Raw genomic sequence first — 16,930 nt, 5'->3', positions numbered from 1 at the left:
CTCTCGAGTTACATTCCATACCTATTTACTGCTAAGTGAACAGGGCCTAAACATTAAGAGGTTTGCCCACTTGCCTTGCAGCTTCCCGGGATTCGAACCTGGGCCCTCTCGATTGTGAGTCAAGCGTGCTAACCACTACACTACGCGGTGTGTGTCTGTGTGTGTGTGTGTGTTTCACTGTTTGATCTGCTGCAGTCTCTGACGAGACAGCCAGACGTTACCCTACGGAACGAGCTCAGAGCTCATTATTTCCGATCTTCGGATAGGCCTGAGACCAGGCACACACCACACACCGGGACAACAAGGTCACAACTCCTCGATTTACATCAAGTACCTACTCACTGCTAGGTGAACAGGGGCTACACGTGAAAGGAGACACACCCAAATATCTCCACCCGGCCGGGGAATCGAACCCCGGTCCTCTGGCTTGTGAAGCCACCGCTCTAACCACTGAGCTACCGGGCGTGTGTGTGTGTGTGTGTGTGTGTGTGTGTGTACTCAAACTGCCTCCAACTCATCACCAACCTATCAAACTTCACTAAAACTTTGATCCAAACTATCACATATCTGCGTTCCAACTACTGCCTCGCCTTGCCTTGCCCCGCCCCGCCCCGCCCCACCCCGCCTCGCCCTACCTCAACTAAGTAAGCTTCCCGCTCCTGTTGTCAATTATGGAAGATTAACCTCTGGCACACTCATTGCCTACGGATGGGTGAGAAATGCTGTTCGGTGGGTGTTTCCTGAGACTTAAGGCCTGTATTCTGAAACGCTTTGCTCTCTCACCATCCCTACTTTCAAAAGGCTCTAGTTGAAGATACTCGTGTTTTTAAGAATATTTCTATGGTTCTGGTGATAGACTGGCAAGATTTATAGTTTGTCATAAGGAGAAGCCGTCTTGAAAACCCTGCTAGTTGTCTCTGTGGCCTTGAAAAATTTTGGCGGTGAGAGAGCAAAGTGGATATGGACCTAAATAACTCCATATGGTTCGATAGGGGAAGGAAGGACAAAGTTCAGGTTGTTCTGCTACTTTACAAGGCCTGGTAGGTGTTATGTGATGGGTAATGCTATAAATGTTCCCGGATTTGGTGGCTGGAGCGGGGCTGAAATCAGAATACGAGGCTTGACGCGATGGGAAGCAGAAACGTGTTTGAGACAGGAACAAGTCTGAAGCATCCAGTTCCCGAACACTCCGGAACACCACTACGACTTGGTGGCTGGCCTGCGAGATTCGTATATCCAGGACACTGGGTAAGGAACATTGGCAAAGCAAGCAATACACACACTAGCGACTCAAGGCTCCGGAAAATTGCAACTTGAGATGTAACAAATACTTTATGCACGAAAGACTTGGCCTCATATGTTTGAATTGAAAACACACACACACACACACACACCCACAACCGGTAGCTCAGTGGTTAGAGCGCTGGCTTCACAAGCCAGAGGACCGGGGTTCGATTCAACGGCCGGGTGGAGATATTTGGGTGTGTCTCCTTTCACGTGTAGCCCCTGTTCACCTAGCAGTGAGTAGGTACGGGATGTAAATGTTGTCCCGGTGTGTGGTGTGTGCCTGGTCTCAGGCCTATCCGAAGATCGGAAATAATGAGCTCTGAGCTCGTTCCGTAGGGTAACGTCTGGCTGTCTCGTCAGAGACTGCAGCAGATCAAACAGTGAACACACACACACACACACACACACACACACACACACACACACACACACACACACGATAAGATATTCAGTGAGCCAAAAGAGCCATTGCTGTAGTGAGGGTTATCAGCCTTGTAAATCCACGCCGTTGTCCCGCACTGCTAAAATAAACGTATTCTGCCTGTAGAAAAACACACACACACACACACACAGAGAGAGAGAGAGAGAGAGAGAGAGAGAGAGAGAGAGAGAGAGAGAGAGAGAGAAAGAGAGAGAGAGCAGCGCCCAGTCCATGCGGTAGATGGTGACTCAGTGGTGACGTCAAAGCGAGTTACAGATCCAGGAGGTTTATTGTGACGCCAAAGAGAAGAGTGTTTCCCAGCCACGTGACGGCAAATGCAGGCCTGTGTGACGGCAGGACGCTGAATGTCGTTCGTACCCAACAGGCAGAGACTCACAACTCCCCGGGAATGACAAGGCGACAATCAAACTTGCCCCCTTGTGTTACCTTTACCAAGTCTTTAGTTTAGAGACACTTTGGGGATCAAGTGGTTTGGGTACCAAGTATCTAGAGCACCAAACTTCCCGGAGCTTATTTGCAGTAAGGCTGATCTATCTTAAGAATAATCGAGAGTACTATACCATTCACCACAGCACAAAAGCGACAGTGAACCCTCCCAAACGCCTTTTCTTTTTTCTAGTTTCCAAAAGTTTAGTAATTAGGTCAATTTTGGTCCGTTTGATTCCCGAGTCCACCACCACCCGGCCCTCCCCTGCTCTCTCACTCGCCTATCTCTATTCACACACCTCCCTCCTTTTCCTCCTCGTTCTCTTTCCTCCCGTAATGATGAGACTGTCCCCAAACTCGCGTTCCTCAACCTTTCCTCCTTCCTGCTAGCCGCCGCCTTCCCTCTTGCTCTGTGATGTCACTCTATCTCCTCTATCCCTTCATAAGCTTTTCCTTCAGTGTGTGTTTGTCTTGCTTTCTTAAGTATTCTCTCTCTCTCTCTCTCTCTCTCTCTCTCTCTCTCTCTCTCTCTCTCTCTCTCTCTCTCTCTCTCTCTCTCTCTCTCTCTCTCTCTCTCTCTTTGTTTCGATTTTTACAGGGATATTTATGTGTTCCGATATCAAGGCTTTCACAAAGACTACGAAAATAAACAAAGTAATAACAGGAGGTAAAAATATCGTTCGTTTAATGTATGGAAAATATGTGACCTCAACTATACTGTTTGCCACCACCACCACCACCACCACAACAACAACAATAACAATAACAACGACAACAACAACAATAGTGACGACAATGACGTTGAGGACGACATCAGAGGTTAGATTACTGTTGCACTAATGACATTCATGTGTGTGTGTGTGTGTGTGTGTGTGTGTGTGTGTGTGTGTGTTGAACGGCCCCAGTCTTCAGATAATTCACAGTTAGTCATTAGAGGAGTCCACGTGACGGACACTCAACTCAACTATTCATTTCACTGCAAACTAATGAATGAAGACTTATACTTTTCATGTCGCATTTTCTCCCACTTGTTTCCCTTTCCAGTGCAACACGTGCGTCACTGCTGGGTGTTGCGATCATTAACCCCTTCAGTACTGAAACACATTTTTACTTTCATTTTTGGGTATGATTAGACGATTTCATTTGCATTAGGAAGGTTCTAAGGAGGTCAAAAGATTAATGGCCAGATTCTCTACTATTTTAATTCCAACATATATTTCTAAAGCTGTATCAAATCGCCCAAATAGTAACCAGATTGAATATGAAAACGGTTATCCTGGTACTGAAAGGATCAATGTCGTACCTATTTGTTTCTCTCTCTCTCATTTTTCCCTTAAATTGAATAAAACTTTCAACTTTTGTAAAGAGGCAATTCTTTTAGTTACAACTTTTTTTTTTTCATTAACTTCATTGTATGTGCTTTATCAATTCTCACTTTTTTTCCCTCCCTTTCCTTTTATTCACTCCCTTTCACATATATTCTTTCCTTTTAATGAACAAAACTTTTCAACTTTGTACGTAGGCAGTTCTTTTAGTTTCAGCCACTTTTTTCATTGATCTTATTGTATGTGTTTTCTTTTATTTTCATCCTCCTCTTTTCTTCTTTCCTCCTTTTTCCTTGATTCACTTTCCCACCTTCGTCTCGTCCTCCTTCCCTCTCGTTTCTCAAGGATAATCCATCGCTGCTTTTTTTTTTCATATCTTTCCTCTATATCAATTTTTTCTCTTCTTTTCCTCGTACTTAATCTCCTTTCCATCCTATATCCGCTTAATCTAACCTTTTTTCTTTACTTTTTTCTCTATATGATATTTTTCTTTTCCTCCTCCTCCTCCTCTTCCTTCTCCTCCTCCTTTCATCCACCTTTTAGTCTTCCGTTTTTTCCTTATCTGATCTCTTTCTCACTTAACTTCCTAATTTTGACTTTTCTTAGCGCTCTCTCTCTCTCTCTCTCTCTCTCTCTCTCTCTCTCTCTCTCTTTCACCTCAATCCATATATTTTTCTCTCAATTATTTTTTCCCCCTGTTCTTTCCCTCCTCCCCTTTGACCTCTCTCCTACTTAACTTGTCCCTAATTTTCTCTTTTTACTCTCTCTCTCTCTCTCTCTCTCTCTCTCTCTCTGCACCTCAATCCATACTCACCGACAAATATATGATATGCTCGTCCTTCAATCTCCACAGCTCGATCCTGCAATCCTGGTGCGTGCCTCCTTGATCCCCACAGATGTGTTTGAACTGCGGGAGAAAGATTGGATTTCCTTAGTTTCAGGAAGCGATAAGAAAGGAGGAGAAGTGAGAAGGGGTGGGAGAGCTGACGAGGGAAGATGAGTGGTGATGTGAGGACGATGAACAAGGGCTGGCTGGCTGGCTGGTGACGATGCAGTGACACACGTGGACGCAGATGCAGTATGGGAGTTAAGTTACACGGCTATGCACTTATTGACATACAGTAAGCGTAATTCAGAGGTCAGGTAGAGGGGGAGGTAGGCAGAAGTCACGCGACAGATATAGAACAAAGGAAAGGGAGGGGAGAGAGAAAAAAAAATGTAGGAAAGCTGAGTGAAGAACAGGAAAGTGTGAGCAGAGAACAGGGAAGAATTTAGGAAAAAAATATGTAAAAACCAGGAAAGCTTGAATAGATAAAGAATGAGAAAAATTGTGAGCAAAGTATTTATAGATGCGTGAGTAAACAAAGGATAAGGAAAAGCGGGAATAGACAAAAAATAATGAAAAGCAATAGAGAAAAAATAATAATAATACTTCAAAAACAAATAGAAGGAAACACCGCCACTCACAATGATTAATATGCAAATTCAGGAAGAAACGCATTCATGTACCATTAAAATCATCATTGTATACAATAAGAAACAGACAAAACAAACAAAACACTAGGGGAATTTAGGAACGTCTCATCTCCTGTTACCTTTCATCTCTTCCTCCTCTTTCTGATCTAACACCACTCCCTTGCATTCCCGTCTGCCATGAGGGTTTCGGGCCGTATTGTGCTCGACCGCAGTACAAAGAGTCGAGATTATCAGAAGCATTTTGTATAGAGCCTTCCATGAATAGTAATTTACAGCTTTGTACTCTATACCAATCTATGAGTATTGATCTCTCTCTCTCTCTCTCTCTCTCTCTCTCTCTCTCTCTCTCTCTCTCTCTCTCTCTCTCTCTCTCTCTCATATACACACACAAACACCAAGTCACTTTTGTCCACTGTGTCACCCCATCCATTCACTGTTATCAGAGCACCATCACAGCAGAGAGAGAGAGAGAGAGAGAGAGAGAGAGAGAGAGAGAGAGAGAGAGAGAGAGACGCTGAGACCAACAGTGTTCGATTCTGTCCGATGCAAAATGAAATACGGGAGAGAGAGAGAGAGAGAGAGAGAGAGAGAGAGAGAGAGAGAGAGAGAGAGAGAGAGAGAGAGACTAAGAAACGAGAGAGATTGGGAAACGAGTCGTGTGTGTGTGTGTGTGTGTGTGTGTGTGTGTGTGTGTGTGTGTGTGTGTGTGTGTGTGTGTGTGTGTGTGTGTGTCCTCATTCATATTCCTCGCGTCCTCATCGTCTTTCATTGCTTTAGGAGAGAGCGAAAGGTTAATAACGGAAAGGGAACAGATGCATGAAAGGGGGAAGGAGCAAAAAGAGGAAAGCGAAAGAGGAAATTTGTCACAGAAATGTCCAATAAATCATCGCTGTACTCTAGTAGTTTTTTTCCCTCCTTCCATCCCGGTCCCCTCATTCCCATTTCCTCCCCATTTCCGCATCGCACCCATCTTTTGCCTTGCCTCTTCTCTTACCTATATTTTTCGTCTCCCTTACTCCATCTCATCTTTCTTCCCCTCTATTCATCCATGTACCTATCCCTCAAAATCTCTATGGACTTTTTTAGCCTTTCTTTTTCCGTTCATGTTGTCCTTAGGTCTTCTCCCTTTTACGTCACTACTTTCCTCCTCCTCCCTCTCCTCCTGTTCCTCCCATTCTTTTTCTTTCTCTTCCATCTATCTATCCTTCCCAGACTTTCTCACTCACTGACTCAATCCTCCTTTTTTTATTTTCTCCTCCCCTCTCTATGTGTCTCTCTACGTCACAACCTTCTTCCTTCTCCCCCTCCTCGTACTCCTTCTGGTCCCCTTCGTCACCTCAAGGACACTCAGGTCGCGTGGTGAGGCGTAAACACCTGCTTTGGACGGCACTCGACGCCTCGTCAAGGTGGCTGGAAGACGAAGGGAGAAAGGCAGAGCGATGGGATGAAAAGGAAGCTTGAAGGGAACGGATTTTGAGACGAGGGAAAGGTGTTGATGAAGGTAAGGCAGGGAAGGAGATGAAAGCAAAGGGAAAGCGACGTAAGGTAGGAAAGTTGTGGATTGATACTGAAGATGCTGTTAGTTTGTTTCAGCGCTAATGGCATCTTGGTAAATTGCGTCGTAGTACAATGGGTCTTGTTTTCTGTCTGGCTATTGTTTTTCCTATTCTTCTTCTTCTTCTTATTATTATTATTATTCTCCTTCTTCTTCTCGCATATACATATTCCTCGCACTGGTAATAAAAAGAAATGAAACTGTACCCTAAAAAAAAAAAAAAAAAAATTATTTACTGAATCGTGAGGAGTGGCCCTGCTCCATTTAGTGCTTTTATGTTTGACGTCAAGAAATTAGTGTTAGTCTGAGTGTGTGTGTGTGTGTGTGTGTGTGTGTGTGTGTGTGTGTGTGTGTGTGTGTGTGTGAGAGAGAGAGAGAGAGAGAGAGAGAGAGAGAGAGAGAGAGAGAGAGAGAGAGAGAGAGAGAGAGAGGTGGATGGGCACAGATAGACAAGACATAACACACACACACACACACACACACACACACACACAGGAACAGGGCAGGCAGCAGGCACAGACTCGTCCACTGTGACGTACTTTTGCTTTGTTTCCTCCCATGATGTGACGAAGTTCCCTTTCCTTTGTGCTTCTCCTGGTCTGTTTCCTCAGCGTTGGGACGGAATACAAAGACAAAAGTAGTGCTAGTTTATGATGCAATATTCTTTTCACTAACGCCGACACGTTGAAGTTAAGTCTTTCCTTTTTCCTTCTTTCTTTTTATTCCAAATATTAATTATAACTTGAGTCTAAAATTACCGAGCAGTTTTTAAAGAGGCTCAGAGTTTGTCTTAAAATTAACACAGAATTCTGCAAGAGTCTCACAGCCTGGAATACCATTTTTAATGCCATTTAATTTCACTTTTGGACCAGCAAATCCTCCTTTATCGCGTCCCAGCGCTGGTCACAGTTTTCTTGGGGAATTTTCTTAAACCTCGTTAATTAAATCATCACCAACATCATCATCATTATTATTAGCAGCTACTTCAGGATCGATGCAAGATTATGTCTTTCTACTGATGCATTGCTTTCTACAGTTTCAAGATACAAACGTTGTTTCATTTATAAGCCTGCACTAATACTTCCCCTAAACACAGCACAACACAGTACGTGGCTAAACACTGCTTGTACTCACGGGACGTCTAAGAGCAGCTCATACACAAGAATACTATGTGTATTTACCGTTCGAACAGAGAGAGAGAGAGAGAGAGAGAGAGAGAGAGAGAGAGAGAGAGAGAGAGAGAGAGAGAGAGAGAGAGAGAGAGAGAGAGAGAGAGAGAGAGAGAGAGAGAGAGAGAGGGGATGAATGAGAGCAGGAATGTAAGCAAGTGTAGTAGATAGCGCTGCCATCCCTCCATCCATCCATTCTTCCATCCATTCATCGGTCCTTTCGAGTCCCTGAACTCATTATTGAAAGGAGAGTGGCTGGTACGAAGCTGAGGGATTTGCTGAACCCAAGAATAGCGGCATGATTACACACAGTCCCCGCCGCCCGCTGACTCGAAAACATGAAGGGTTCTCTCTCGATCGTTCTCTGGCCAGGGAAACAAGACTTCTCCCTGAGGTCACTGGAAAAGTTTTGCAAATGAAGGCTAAGTTGGTGTGACTCAGAAACCTCCCACATATTTTTTTCTTTTTTTCTTCTTTCAGCAACGATTCTGTCGAGTACGATCTGTAACTGATGAAAACGTCAGTAAAAATTTTTAAATTCGTACATTTTAAAGTGATGTTGCAAGTGGCATCAGTCAAAGGTCTAATTTTTACTTTCCATCACAGCCACGCCAACACAGTCTGGCAGAGAGGGAAAAATCTAACCGCTCTCCATTTCTATTCCTAGCTCTTCGTGCCGAGGCTGGGTTTTGAGACAGACAGACAAATAGGCTGACAGACAGGCTCCCCAACAGAGACAGACAGCCAGTTGATGAGCTACAAGGGTTGCTGTAGTTTCAGAGTAGCCGGTGACCGAACAAAGCAGTGTCACTACTATCTCCGAGTCTCGCGGTCCTAGCTCCTCAGAGACCGGAGCAGAGCAGCTCTTATCTTGACCTAGTCTTGCCCGCACTACTCCAGCCTGGTGGAAAGACCAAAGCACCGCGGCTTTATCGCCCCGGCACTCAGCGGCTGGAGAGCCTCGGCACCATCAGAGGTAAGCTAGTCTCTTTTAGGCCCAAACACCGAGTCTTCTTGACAACCAAAGATATACACCTGCAATCACAATTTCTCACACTAGAGGAGAGCTCTGCTATATACATATATACATACATACATATATATATATATATATATATATATATATATATATATATATATATATATATATATATATATATATATATATATATATATATATATATATATATATATATATATATATATATATATATATATATATATATATATATATATATATATATATATATATATATATATATATATATATATATATATAAGCAAGCAGGTGTATCTGTGGCGTACCTAAAGTGTTCCCCAACATTAGAAAGTTTCCTCAAGAACGGGCGTATCATTATTAACCATTTCAAAACCTCAAATACTGAAAAAAATCTTGTATATCCTTTAAACTGCAACGTTTGATTTATATACATGTTTTACTACATTTGAATTTAATTCAATGTCATCTGAAGCGCAGCACATGTTAGTAAAAAAAGTAATTTGCTCTTCATAGAAAATCAACAACATCGAAATACGTCCATTGGTCTCGGTAGGGACGACACACACACACACACACACACACACACACACACACACACACACACACACACACACCAATAAGCTGACCCTGAGAGGGACTGGGATGCGTGGCTGCAGCAGGGGAAGAGGGACACAAGTGCTTGCAGTGTTGCCTCGCCAGGAGTGCAGACGGGAATGAACTGGTTCTTTACTCGCTCCCAGACAGGGAAGGCAATGATCCTCGCCACCAAAAAGCGTGTTGACAAGTGGACGCCGCGGAGAAGGTGGCAGGAGTACGCGGAGGGGGTGAACCTTTTACCTCGCGCCCTTAGGAGAGGAAACCATCATCTCTCACTCCGGGTGGAAGTCATTTCGCTTTCTATTCTCATACTTAGTCTCGTTCTTAACTTCAACTTTTCTCGAACTGCACGTCACACCAGCACCGCCATCATCTCTACCATTCCACCTAATTAATGAAATCCTGCTGCATATGAATATCAAATAAAGCAAAACAAACAGATGGAAAAGGAAAGATGCAGCTCTCGTACACGTCTGGGGAAGAAACTTGAACCGAGGTCCAAAAGATGATGACGTAGAAGGGAGGGAGAAAGAAGGGGAAAGAAGGAAGGAAGGAATAGAAAAGGGAACAGAAGGAGAGGAAAAAATGAAGAAATTAACATGGGAAGGCGGGCGGCAAGGAGAAGGGGGAAGGAGAGGAGAGGAGACAAAGCAAGGCAGCTGTACAAATTTTTCCTACGAGTGGTAATTAGTTTTGGTTAATGATATTTCTGAATTACTTTTATTTCCATTCTGAAATCAGTGAAGAAGTTGATTACGAAACACATTTAAGAAGAATTCCACTTAATTAGCTTCTCTGGGAGACTGGAAAGTGAAGGCCAAGGTGTGTTTTGGACGGAAAAGGAGTACAGATGATGGGAAAGAAAATAAAGTTGTGTTTTAGACAGCATGGAATAGATGAAGAAGGGAAGACGTATTAAATGAATAAAGCGGAAAAAAAGAAGAAGAAAAATACGTACGTTAAGAAGAAGAGATCAGAGGAAGGAAATATGGAAAGACTAGTTAAATAGAAGGGAGAAAATTAAGCGGGAACAGTAAAGACAACATGTGGGAAAATATTACGAAGAAAACAAATGACAATAGCATAGATCTAAGTCAACAACAGTTCCTTTGGTGCCTAGGACGGTAAGCTGCACGTCCTCTCAGGCTCTTTGTTGTCTGGCACCGGCACCACCAGCAGCACCAGCACCAGGACCTGCAGTACAGCACAGCTTAGCATACATGGCAAGAGGCGGCTGTGGTGTATCCTTCCCTATTAGAGTGCTTTACGATTCAGCTCGCTTAAGGGAACGAGAAGGAAACCGTGCAAGAAGAGGATAAGGATGAAAAAGAGCAGGAAAAGAGAAACGCCGACGAAAGGAGAGGAAAAGGACAGCAAAAAGGGTGAAGATAAGGATGAAGACGAGAAGTGAAAAGGAAAACGAAAAAAAAAACTAAAAAATACAGAGACGTTGAGGTAAGTGAAGAGGACCAGGAAGAGTGGAGGAGGTAAAGAACGAATACGAGAACGAGAGAGAGAGAGAGAGAGAGAGAGAGAGAGAGAGAGAGAGAGAGAGAGAGAGAGAGAGAGAGAGAGAGAGAGAGAGAGAGAGAGAGAGAGAGAGAGAGAGAGAGAATATGCAAGAAGAAAAAAAAGATAAATAAAATATAGAGGGGAAGAGAGAAGAGGCATTCAGGACGAATATAAATAAGGGTATATACAATATAAGGAGGAGAGAGAGGATCAGCTATAAGAGTAACTCAAAGGAAATAGGTCTCGCAGGACTCAGGGAAGCTGTCTGATGCATACCAGCGCGAGTAATAACATTAATGCAGCACAATAATGAAACCTTCCCTCATAATATTAATGAAGGCATGCGGCCACAGCTCTGTCCCGACAAGGCTTTGATCTGGGCCAGGCCTTTCACTACCTACTGCCCGACAAGGAAACGGCCACGATAGAGGAGGAATGGGGTAAACAAGGATAGGATCTCTCTCTCTCTCTCTCTCTCTCTCTCTCTCTCTCTCTCTCTCTCTCTCTCTCTCATGCAAAATCGTAGTTAGTAGAAAGTCACACACACACACACACACACACACACACACACACACACACACACACACACACACACACACACACACACACACACACACAGTACATAGGAACAATACAATCACGTTGGGCTACGCAGTAACAGAATTAGATAATGAATTACGGAAATGGAAGGAGGAAGGAATTATGCTATTGCTGGAAAAGAAAAAAAAGCTAATTATATCCACCGGCTAATTACATGTAGCGGGGCAGGTGGGGCGGCGAAGCCTCCACACCCGCCCTGCCCTGAATTGACTGCTCGCTTCTCCAGGATCCCGGAGGAGGAGGAGGAGGAAAAAGAAGAAGAAGAAGAAGAAGAAGAAGAAGAAGGAGGAGGAGGAGGAGGAGGAGGAGAACCAAAATTATGACGAGTATTTCAACGAACTGGTAAAAAAAATCAGTTCTAAAGACAAGAAGTGAGCAAAAATAAGAGTGAATAAAGGATAAGGGGCAAGTTTAATGGGAATAGAAGCAAGGGCAGCAGGAAGGAGGCGAGGCAGGGGCGCAGGCGTGGCGAGAGGCGGCAGGGACACGAAAAATATTCCCAGAGGCACGTAAATCCCACACCAGCATGACTAGACAGAAGTAACACGTGTGTGTGTGTGTGTGTGTGTGTGTGTGTGTGTGTGTGTGTGTGTGTGTGTGTGTGTGTGTGTGTGTGTGTGTGTGTGTGTGTGTGTGTGAGCCAAGGTAACATGTGCATAGAAGGCAGGCGACTTAACATGGTCCACACCTACGAACGTCACCTTAAATAGACGGTATGATCGATTAAGATGCAGTAATAGTATTGGGGTGGATATATCCGGCTGTGAGATGACATGAGAAGCAGAGGAGGAGGAGGAGGAGGAGGAGGAGGAGGAGGAGGAGGAGGAGGAGGAGGAGGACGAGGACGAGGAGGTAGAGGTGGAGGTGGTATTGGTGGTTATGGTAGTGTGAAAAGATTGAAGTAACACACACACACACACACACACACACACACACACACACACACACACACACACACACACACACACACACACTGGCTTCACAAGCCAGAGGACCGGGGTTCGATTCCCCGGCCGGGTGGAGATATTTGGGTGTGTCTCCTTTCACGTGTAGCCCCTGTTCACCTAGCAGTGAGTAGGTACGGGATGTAAATCGAGGAGTTGTGACCTTGTTGTCCCGGTGTGTGGTGTGTGCCTGGTCTCAGGCCTATCCCAAGTTCGGAAATAATAAGCTCTGAGCTCGTTCCGTAGGGTAACGTCTGGCTGTCTCGTCAGAGACTGCAGCAGATCAAACAGTGACACACACACACACACACACACACACAGAGAGAGAGAGAGAGAGAGAGAGAGAGAGAGAGAGAGAGAGAGAGAGAGAGAGAGAGAGAGAGAGAGAGAGAGAGAGAGAGAGAGAGAGAGAGAGAGAGAGAGAGAGAGAGAGAGAGAGACAGAGAGAGGAAGCAAGGAGAGTAAGACTGAAGGAAGAGGACAAGAGCAGACACTACTAGACAAATGGGAGGCGGTGGCATAGTGGATAAGGTGGTGAGCGTGGGATCGGGCAGACGTCCACGCGAGGTTCGAATCCCACCACGTACAGAAAACACTTTGCCATTTATCGAGTGGTTTAAAGTTACCTACATATCACCATGATACCCAGGTTCTAGGTGGTTACACTCAAGATGAGCTTGGGCGGTGATATGGGCCCTAATATGGGTACCACTATAAATAAAATTGCCTGCGCCACTAATGGGCGGAAGCTGAACAGCGCTTCCCATACACTCTTCAAGTGTGCCTACAGGCTCTATAGGCCTTACCGTAAAAAAAAAAAAAAAAAAAAAAAAAAATGCCTTACATTCTCTTTCTCTTCCTCGCTTTGTCTTCTACAAGGACACACAAAAAAAACAGGTACAATTAAATACGATGCCTGGTACAGTGGCGACGAAGGACGAAGGAAAAGTTAATAATGTTACTTGTAAATACTGGTGCAATGTACTTGTGACGATTGGTAAGCACTGTGTTGCCACGTGAAGTGTTGCTAAGTGATGAGGTGCATGGCTGGTGCTTGAGGTGCATCATTAGTTAACTGAAGTGAACGTTGACAGGTGTGACGTGTGACCTGAGATGTCTATTTGTTCTTCTTCTTCTTCTTCTTCTTCCTTAGTATATCTTACTTAGTATTCCCTCTCATCATCCCTGAGTCAACTTTATAACAAGATCATCTCTCTCTCTCTCTCTCTCTCTCTCTCTCTCTCTCTCTCTCTCTCTCTCTCTCTCTCTCATTTTAACTTTCCTTCTGATCCTCATACCCAGTTTTATCCTTATTCCCTCTATCACATTCCAGAATATTAACACCAAGTAAATCTCTCTCTCTCTCTCTCTCTCTCTCTCTCTCTCTCTCCACAAGTCTCGTATCTCTCACTTTCATCTGTAAAACCTTTGAATTCATATGGACTACCACATTTTCAGTTTCAATATGCAATCAAAATGTATTGTTAGTTTGAATTACTAATGCATTGTGTCTCTGCAATGGTTCTTCACCACTGAGTAAGAAAAGTCTTTACCCATTAATTCCTTCAGTACTGGGACGCATTTTTACCTGAGTTTTGTGTATAATTAAACGTTTTTATTGACATTAGGAAGTGTGTATGAAAGTCAGAAGATAAATGGCCACAGTCTTCAGCTATTTTAATCCCCACATGAGTTTCTGAAGCTGTATAAAATCACCAAATAGTAACCAGAATGAATATGGAAACGCGTCCTGGTACTAAAGGGGTTAAACGCAGGCGCTTCTGACTCTACTGCGATCATCAACAGTGTGGCGCTGGCAACATCAATCTCTCATGAAACCTCGTTATGATTTTGTATCTATTAAATGCATATCGAGTTAGCTCATAGTACAAAAAAGAAAAGAGAAAAAAAAAATATGCAGAATTAGCTTTCAATAATTGTTACTCCATATTTCGCCGGATATCGAAATAAAAATACAATTATTGGAATACAAATCCTTCGGAAATTCACCGCTTCAGTTAAAACCATTCGCCAACAGCCAGCCAGACTCTCCGCGGCGTAGTGCAGTGATGCAGCTGGCACCGGAGGGAAGGGTGAGGAAGAGACGTGAAAGTAAGGAAAGTGAAAAGAAGGAAAGACAAGGAATGTGAGGAGAAAGGAAAGAGAGCAAGAGAAAAGGATAAGAAGTGATAGAAGGGGAAGAGAAGGGAACGACATAAAAGAGAAGAGAAGGGAAGGGACGACAAGGGGCGATTTAAGCTAGCTTTTGAAAACTGTCGAGTCTCGCCTTCAATTTAAACTCCTCCATCGCGCTTTTCTTCCCGTCCCTTCCTTCCTCGTCCCTCCCTTCTCTCATCTCTCCGCTCCATCGGCTACTCTGAGCAACCTACGACTCTCTCTCTCTCTCTCTCTCTCTCTCTCTCTCTCTCTCTCTCTCATCCCGGGAGCCCACCAGCGTCTCCTATTACGTCTTGTTTGATGTCTCCAAACTTTAAGAGGAAAACCCGTAACTCTTCCCTCTGCCTTTCGCTACTTTCCTTCCTCCCTCTCTGATGAATATATTATGAGCTAAATAGTATCTTTTGACATCACAAGTCTACTGTTCAAGGGATGACGGCAAGTGGTGATTCTCGGGGATGTATGTATATTAGAGAGTGTCCCGTCTTATCATCGCAAGTCCTGCTGATCTGCACGTCCTGTCTTCAAAAAGTTACTTAGTTACCAGTGAGGGTGACGGTCCTGCCAAGTGATCTAGAAGTGGGAGTACAGCCGAAAAACTTTAATTGGAAAGGAACATTGAGGGGAGCACACACACACACACACACACACACACACACACACACACACACACACACACACACAGTAGGAGGAGGAGGAGGAGGAGGAGGAGGAGGAGGAGGAGGAGGAGGAGGAGGAGGAGGAGGAGGAGGAGGAGGAGAAGGAGAAGGAGAAGGAGAAGGAGGAGAAGAAGAAGAAGAAGAAGAAGGAGAAGGAGAAGGAGGAGAAGAAATAGGAGAATTAAGGAGGAGAAGAAATAGGAAAAGGAGAAGAGGAAAAGGAGTAGAGGAAGGAGAAAGAGGATAAAGAGAAGGAGGAGTAGGAGGAGGAGGATGAGAGGAAGGGATCACGCAGGAAAGGTAATACACACACAAAAAAAAAAAAAAAACCACGAAACTTAAAGATGAAAAAAATGGCGGGTTTGGAAGGGAGAAAGAGATGGATGGAGGAGAAAGGAAAGGAAGGAGAAAGATGAGAGAGGAAGGGAGAAGGGACAGACTGGTGGATAAAAAGGAAGGAAAGACAGGTAAAGGGAAGCAGGGGAGAAGGGAACACATGAGGACTGAAGGGATCATTAATCACTAAACACCTGCGAGTCGTGATGAGGGGTGGAGGAGCCGCTATCTTTGGTGCCACGTGACCCTCGAAGCAGCGTCACGTGACCCCACCCGCAGCAGGGAAGCCTCAGGGGAAATACCTGACACGCGAAGGGCAAAATGGGAGAAGGGCCCGCCTGACTCCTCCTTGATGACTGTCAGGATCACTATGGATAGATATATAGATAGACAGATAGATAGACAGACAGACAGACAGAAAGAGACAGATATAGATAGATAGATAGATAGATATATAAAGAGATAGACAGACAGATAAACAGATATATAGAGATTAATAGATAGATAGATAGATAGATAGAATAAATGTGAGAGAGCAACTCATAATACATTCAAAGGAAGTAAACCCAAAAGAACATCACAAATTGTATATGTACGAACTGAAGAAATTGAGAAAAGATTTAATATCGTAAGACACCGTGGTACAGTGGAATCATGCGCGCTTTGGGGTCCGAGGGTCTCCAAGCGCATGGGTTTGAATCCTGTCCACGGCTCGAGTGTAGGTTGGGCTTCCTCACTCGGGGCAAGGGTTTCCTAGCGGGTGGGCTTTAAGATAGGAGGTACCACAAAAAGTATCTTCTTCAGCCCATAAATTCCCGTGAAAAGCCCACATGGTATAAATAAAAAAAAAAAAAAAAAAAATAACAAATTCTTACGAAGCTCAATTGGGATAGTAAAGTAATAAACGCTAATGAACAATACCTAAGCTAAAAATTATGACATTTGCTAAACATTATTTCCTTCACTTCAGACAACGTGAGGAGCTCCAAGACATGCTTATTTATTTACCTCAATAACTCATGTCTTTGAGAAGCAGGGTGGATCTTCATACTAATGCAGAAAGCAGGGCTATAAATTGCGGTGGCTAAATCACTCAACAAATTTATGAATACAAATCCTTGGAAACAGGAAAAATGTAAAGAAATGCAAATAAAAATAAGACGAGACACATCATTATTGCTTGACAAATTGCGAGCGACTGTCAGCGTTATATTCCTCAACGAGACTACATATAGATGAACAACAGACAGGCGGGTTATTGAAGAGCCAGAGAAGAGAGAGAGGAGACATAGAACACAATATAGAAGACTTGCACACAAAATTAAAGAGACTAACACCATAGGGAGAGAGAGAGAGAGAGAGAGAGAGAGAGAGAGAGAGAGAGAGAGAGAGAGAGAGAGAGAGAGAGATTAAATTAAAAGTGA

General features: G+C 43.9%; 1 protein-coding gene across 3 annotated transcripts in view; it reads right to left on the bottom strand.

Moving 5' to 3' along the window:
• Positions 1–16,930, bottom strand: part of LOC123505546 — a 64,896-nt gene that overhangs the window by 12,486 nt on the left and 35,480 nt on the right. For all 3 annotated transcript variants that reach the window (XR_006675198.1, XM_045256990.1, XM_045256991.1), the window contains exon 2: positions 4,295–4,387. The gene's annotated coding sequence lies outside the window, so the exon portion shown is untranslated. The remainder of the gene's footprint in view (positions 1–4,294; positions 4,388–16,930) is intronic.

The sequence above is a fragment of the Portunus trituberculatus genome, chromosome 18, assembly GCF_017591435.1.
Source record: "Portunus trituberculatus isolate SZX2019 chromosome 18, ASM1759143v1, whole genome shotgun sequence".
NCBI classification, from domain to species: domain Eukaryota; kingdom Metazoa; phylum Arthropoda; class Malacostraca; order Decapoda; family Portunidae; genus Portunus; species Portunus trituberculatus.
This window is presented reverse-complemented; position numbering and strand designations above follow the sequence as displayed.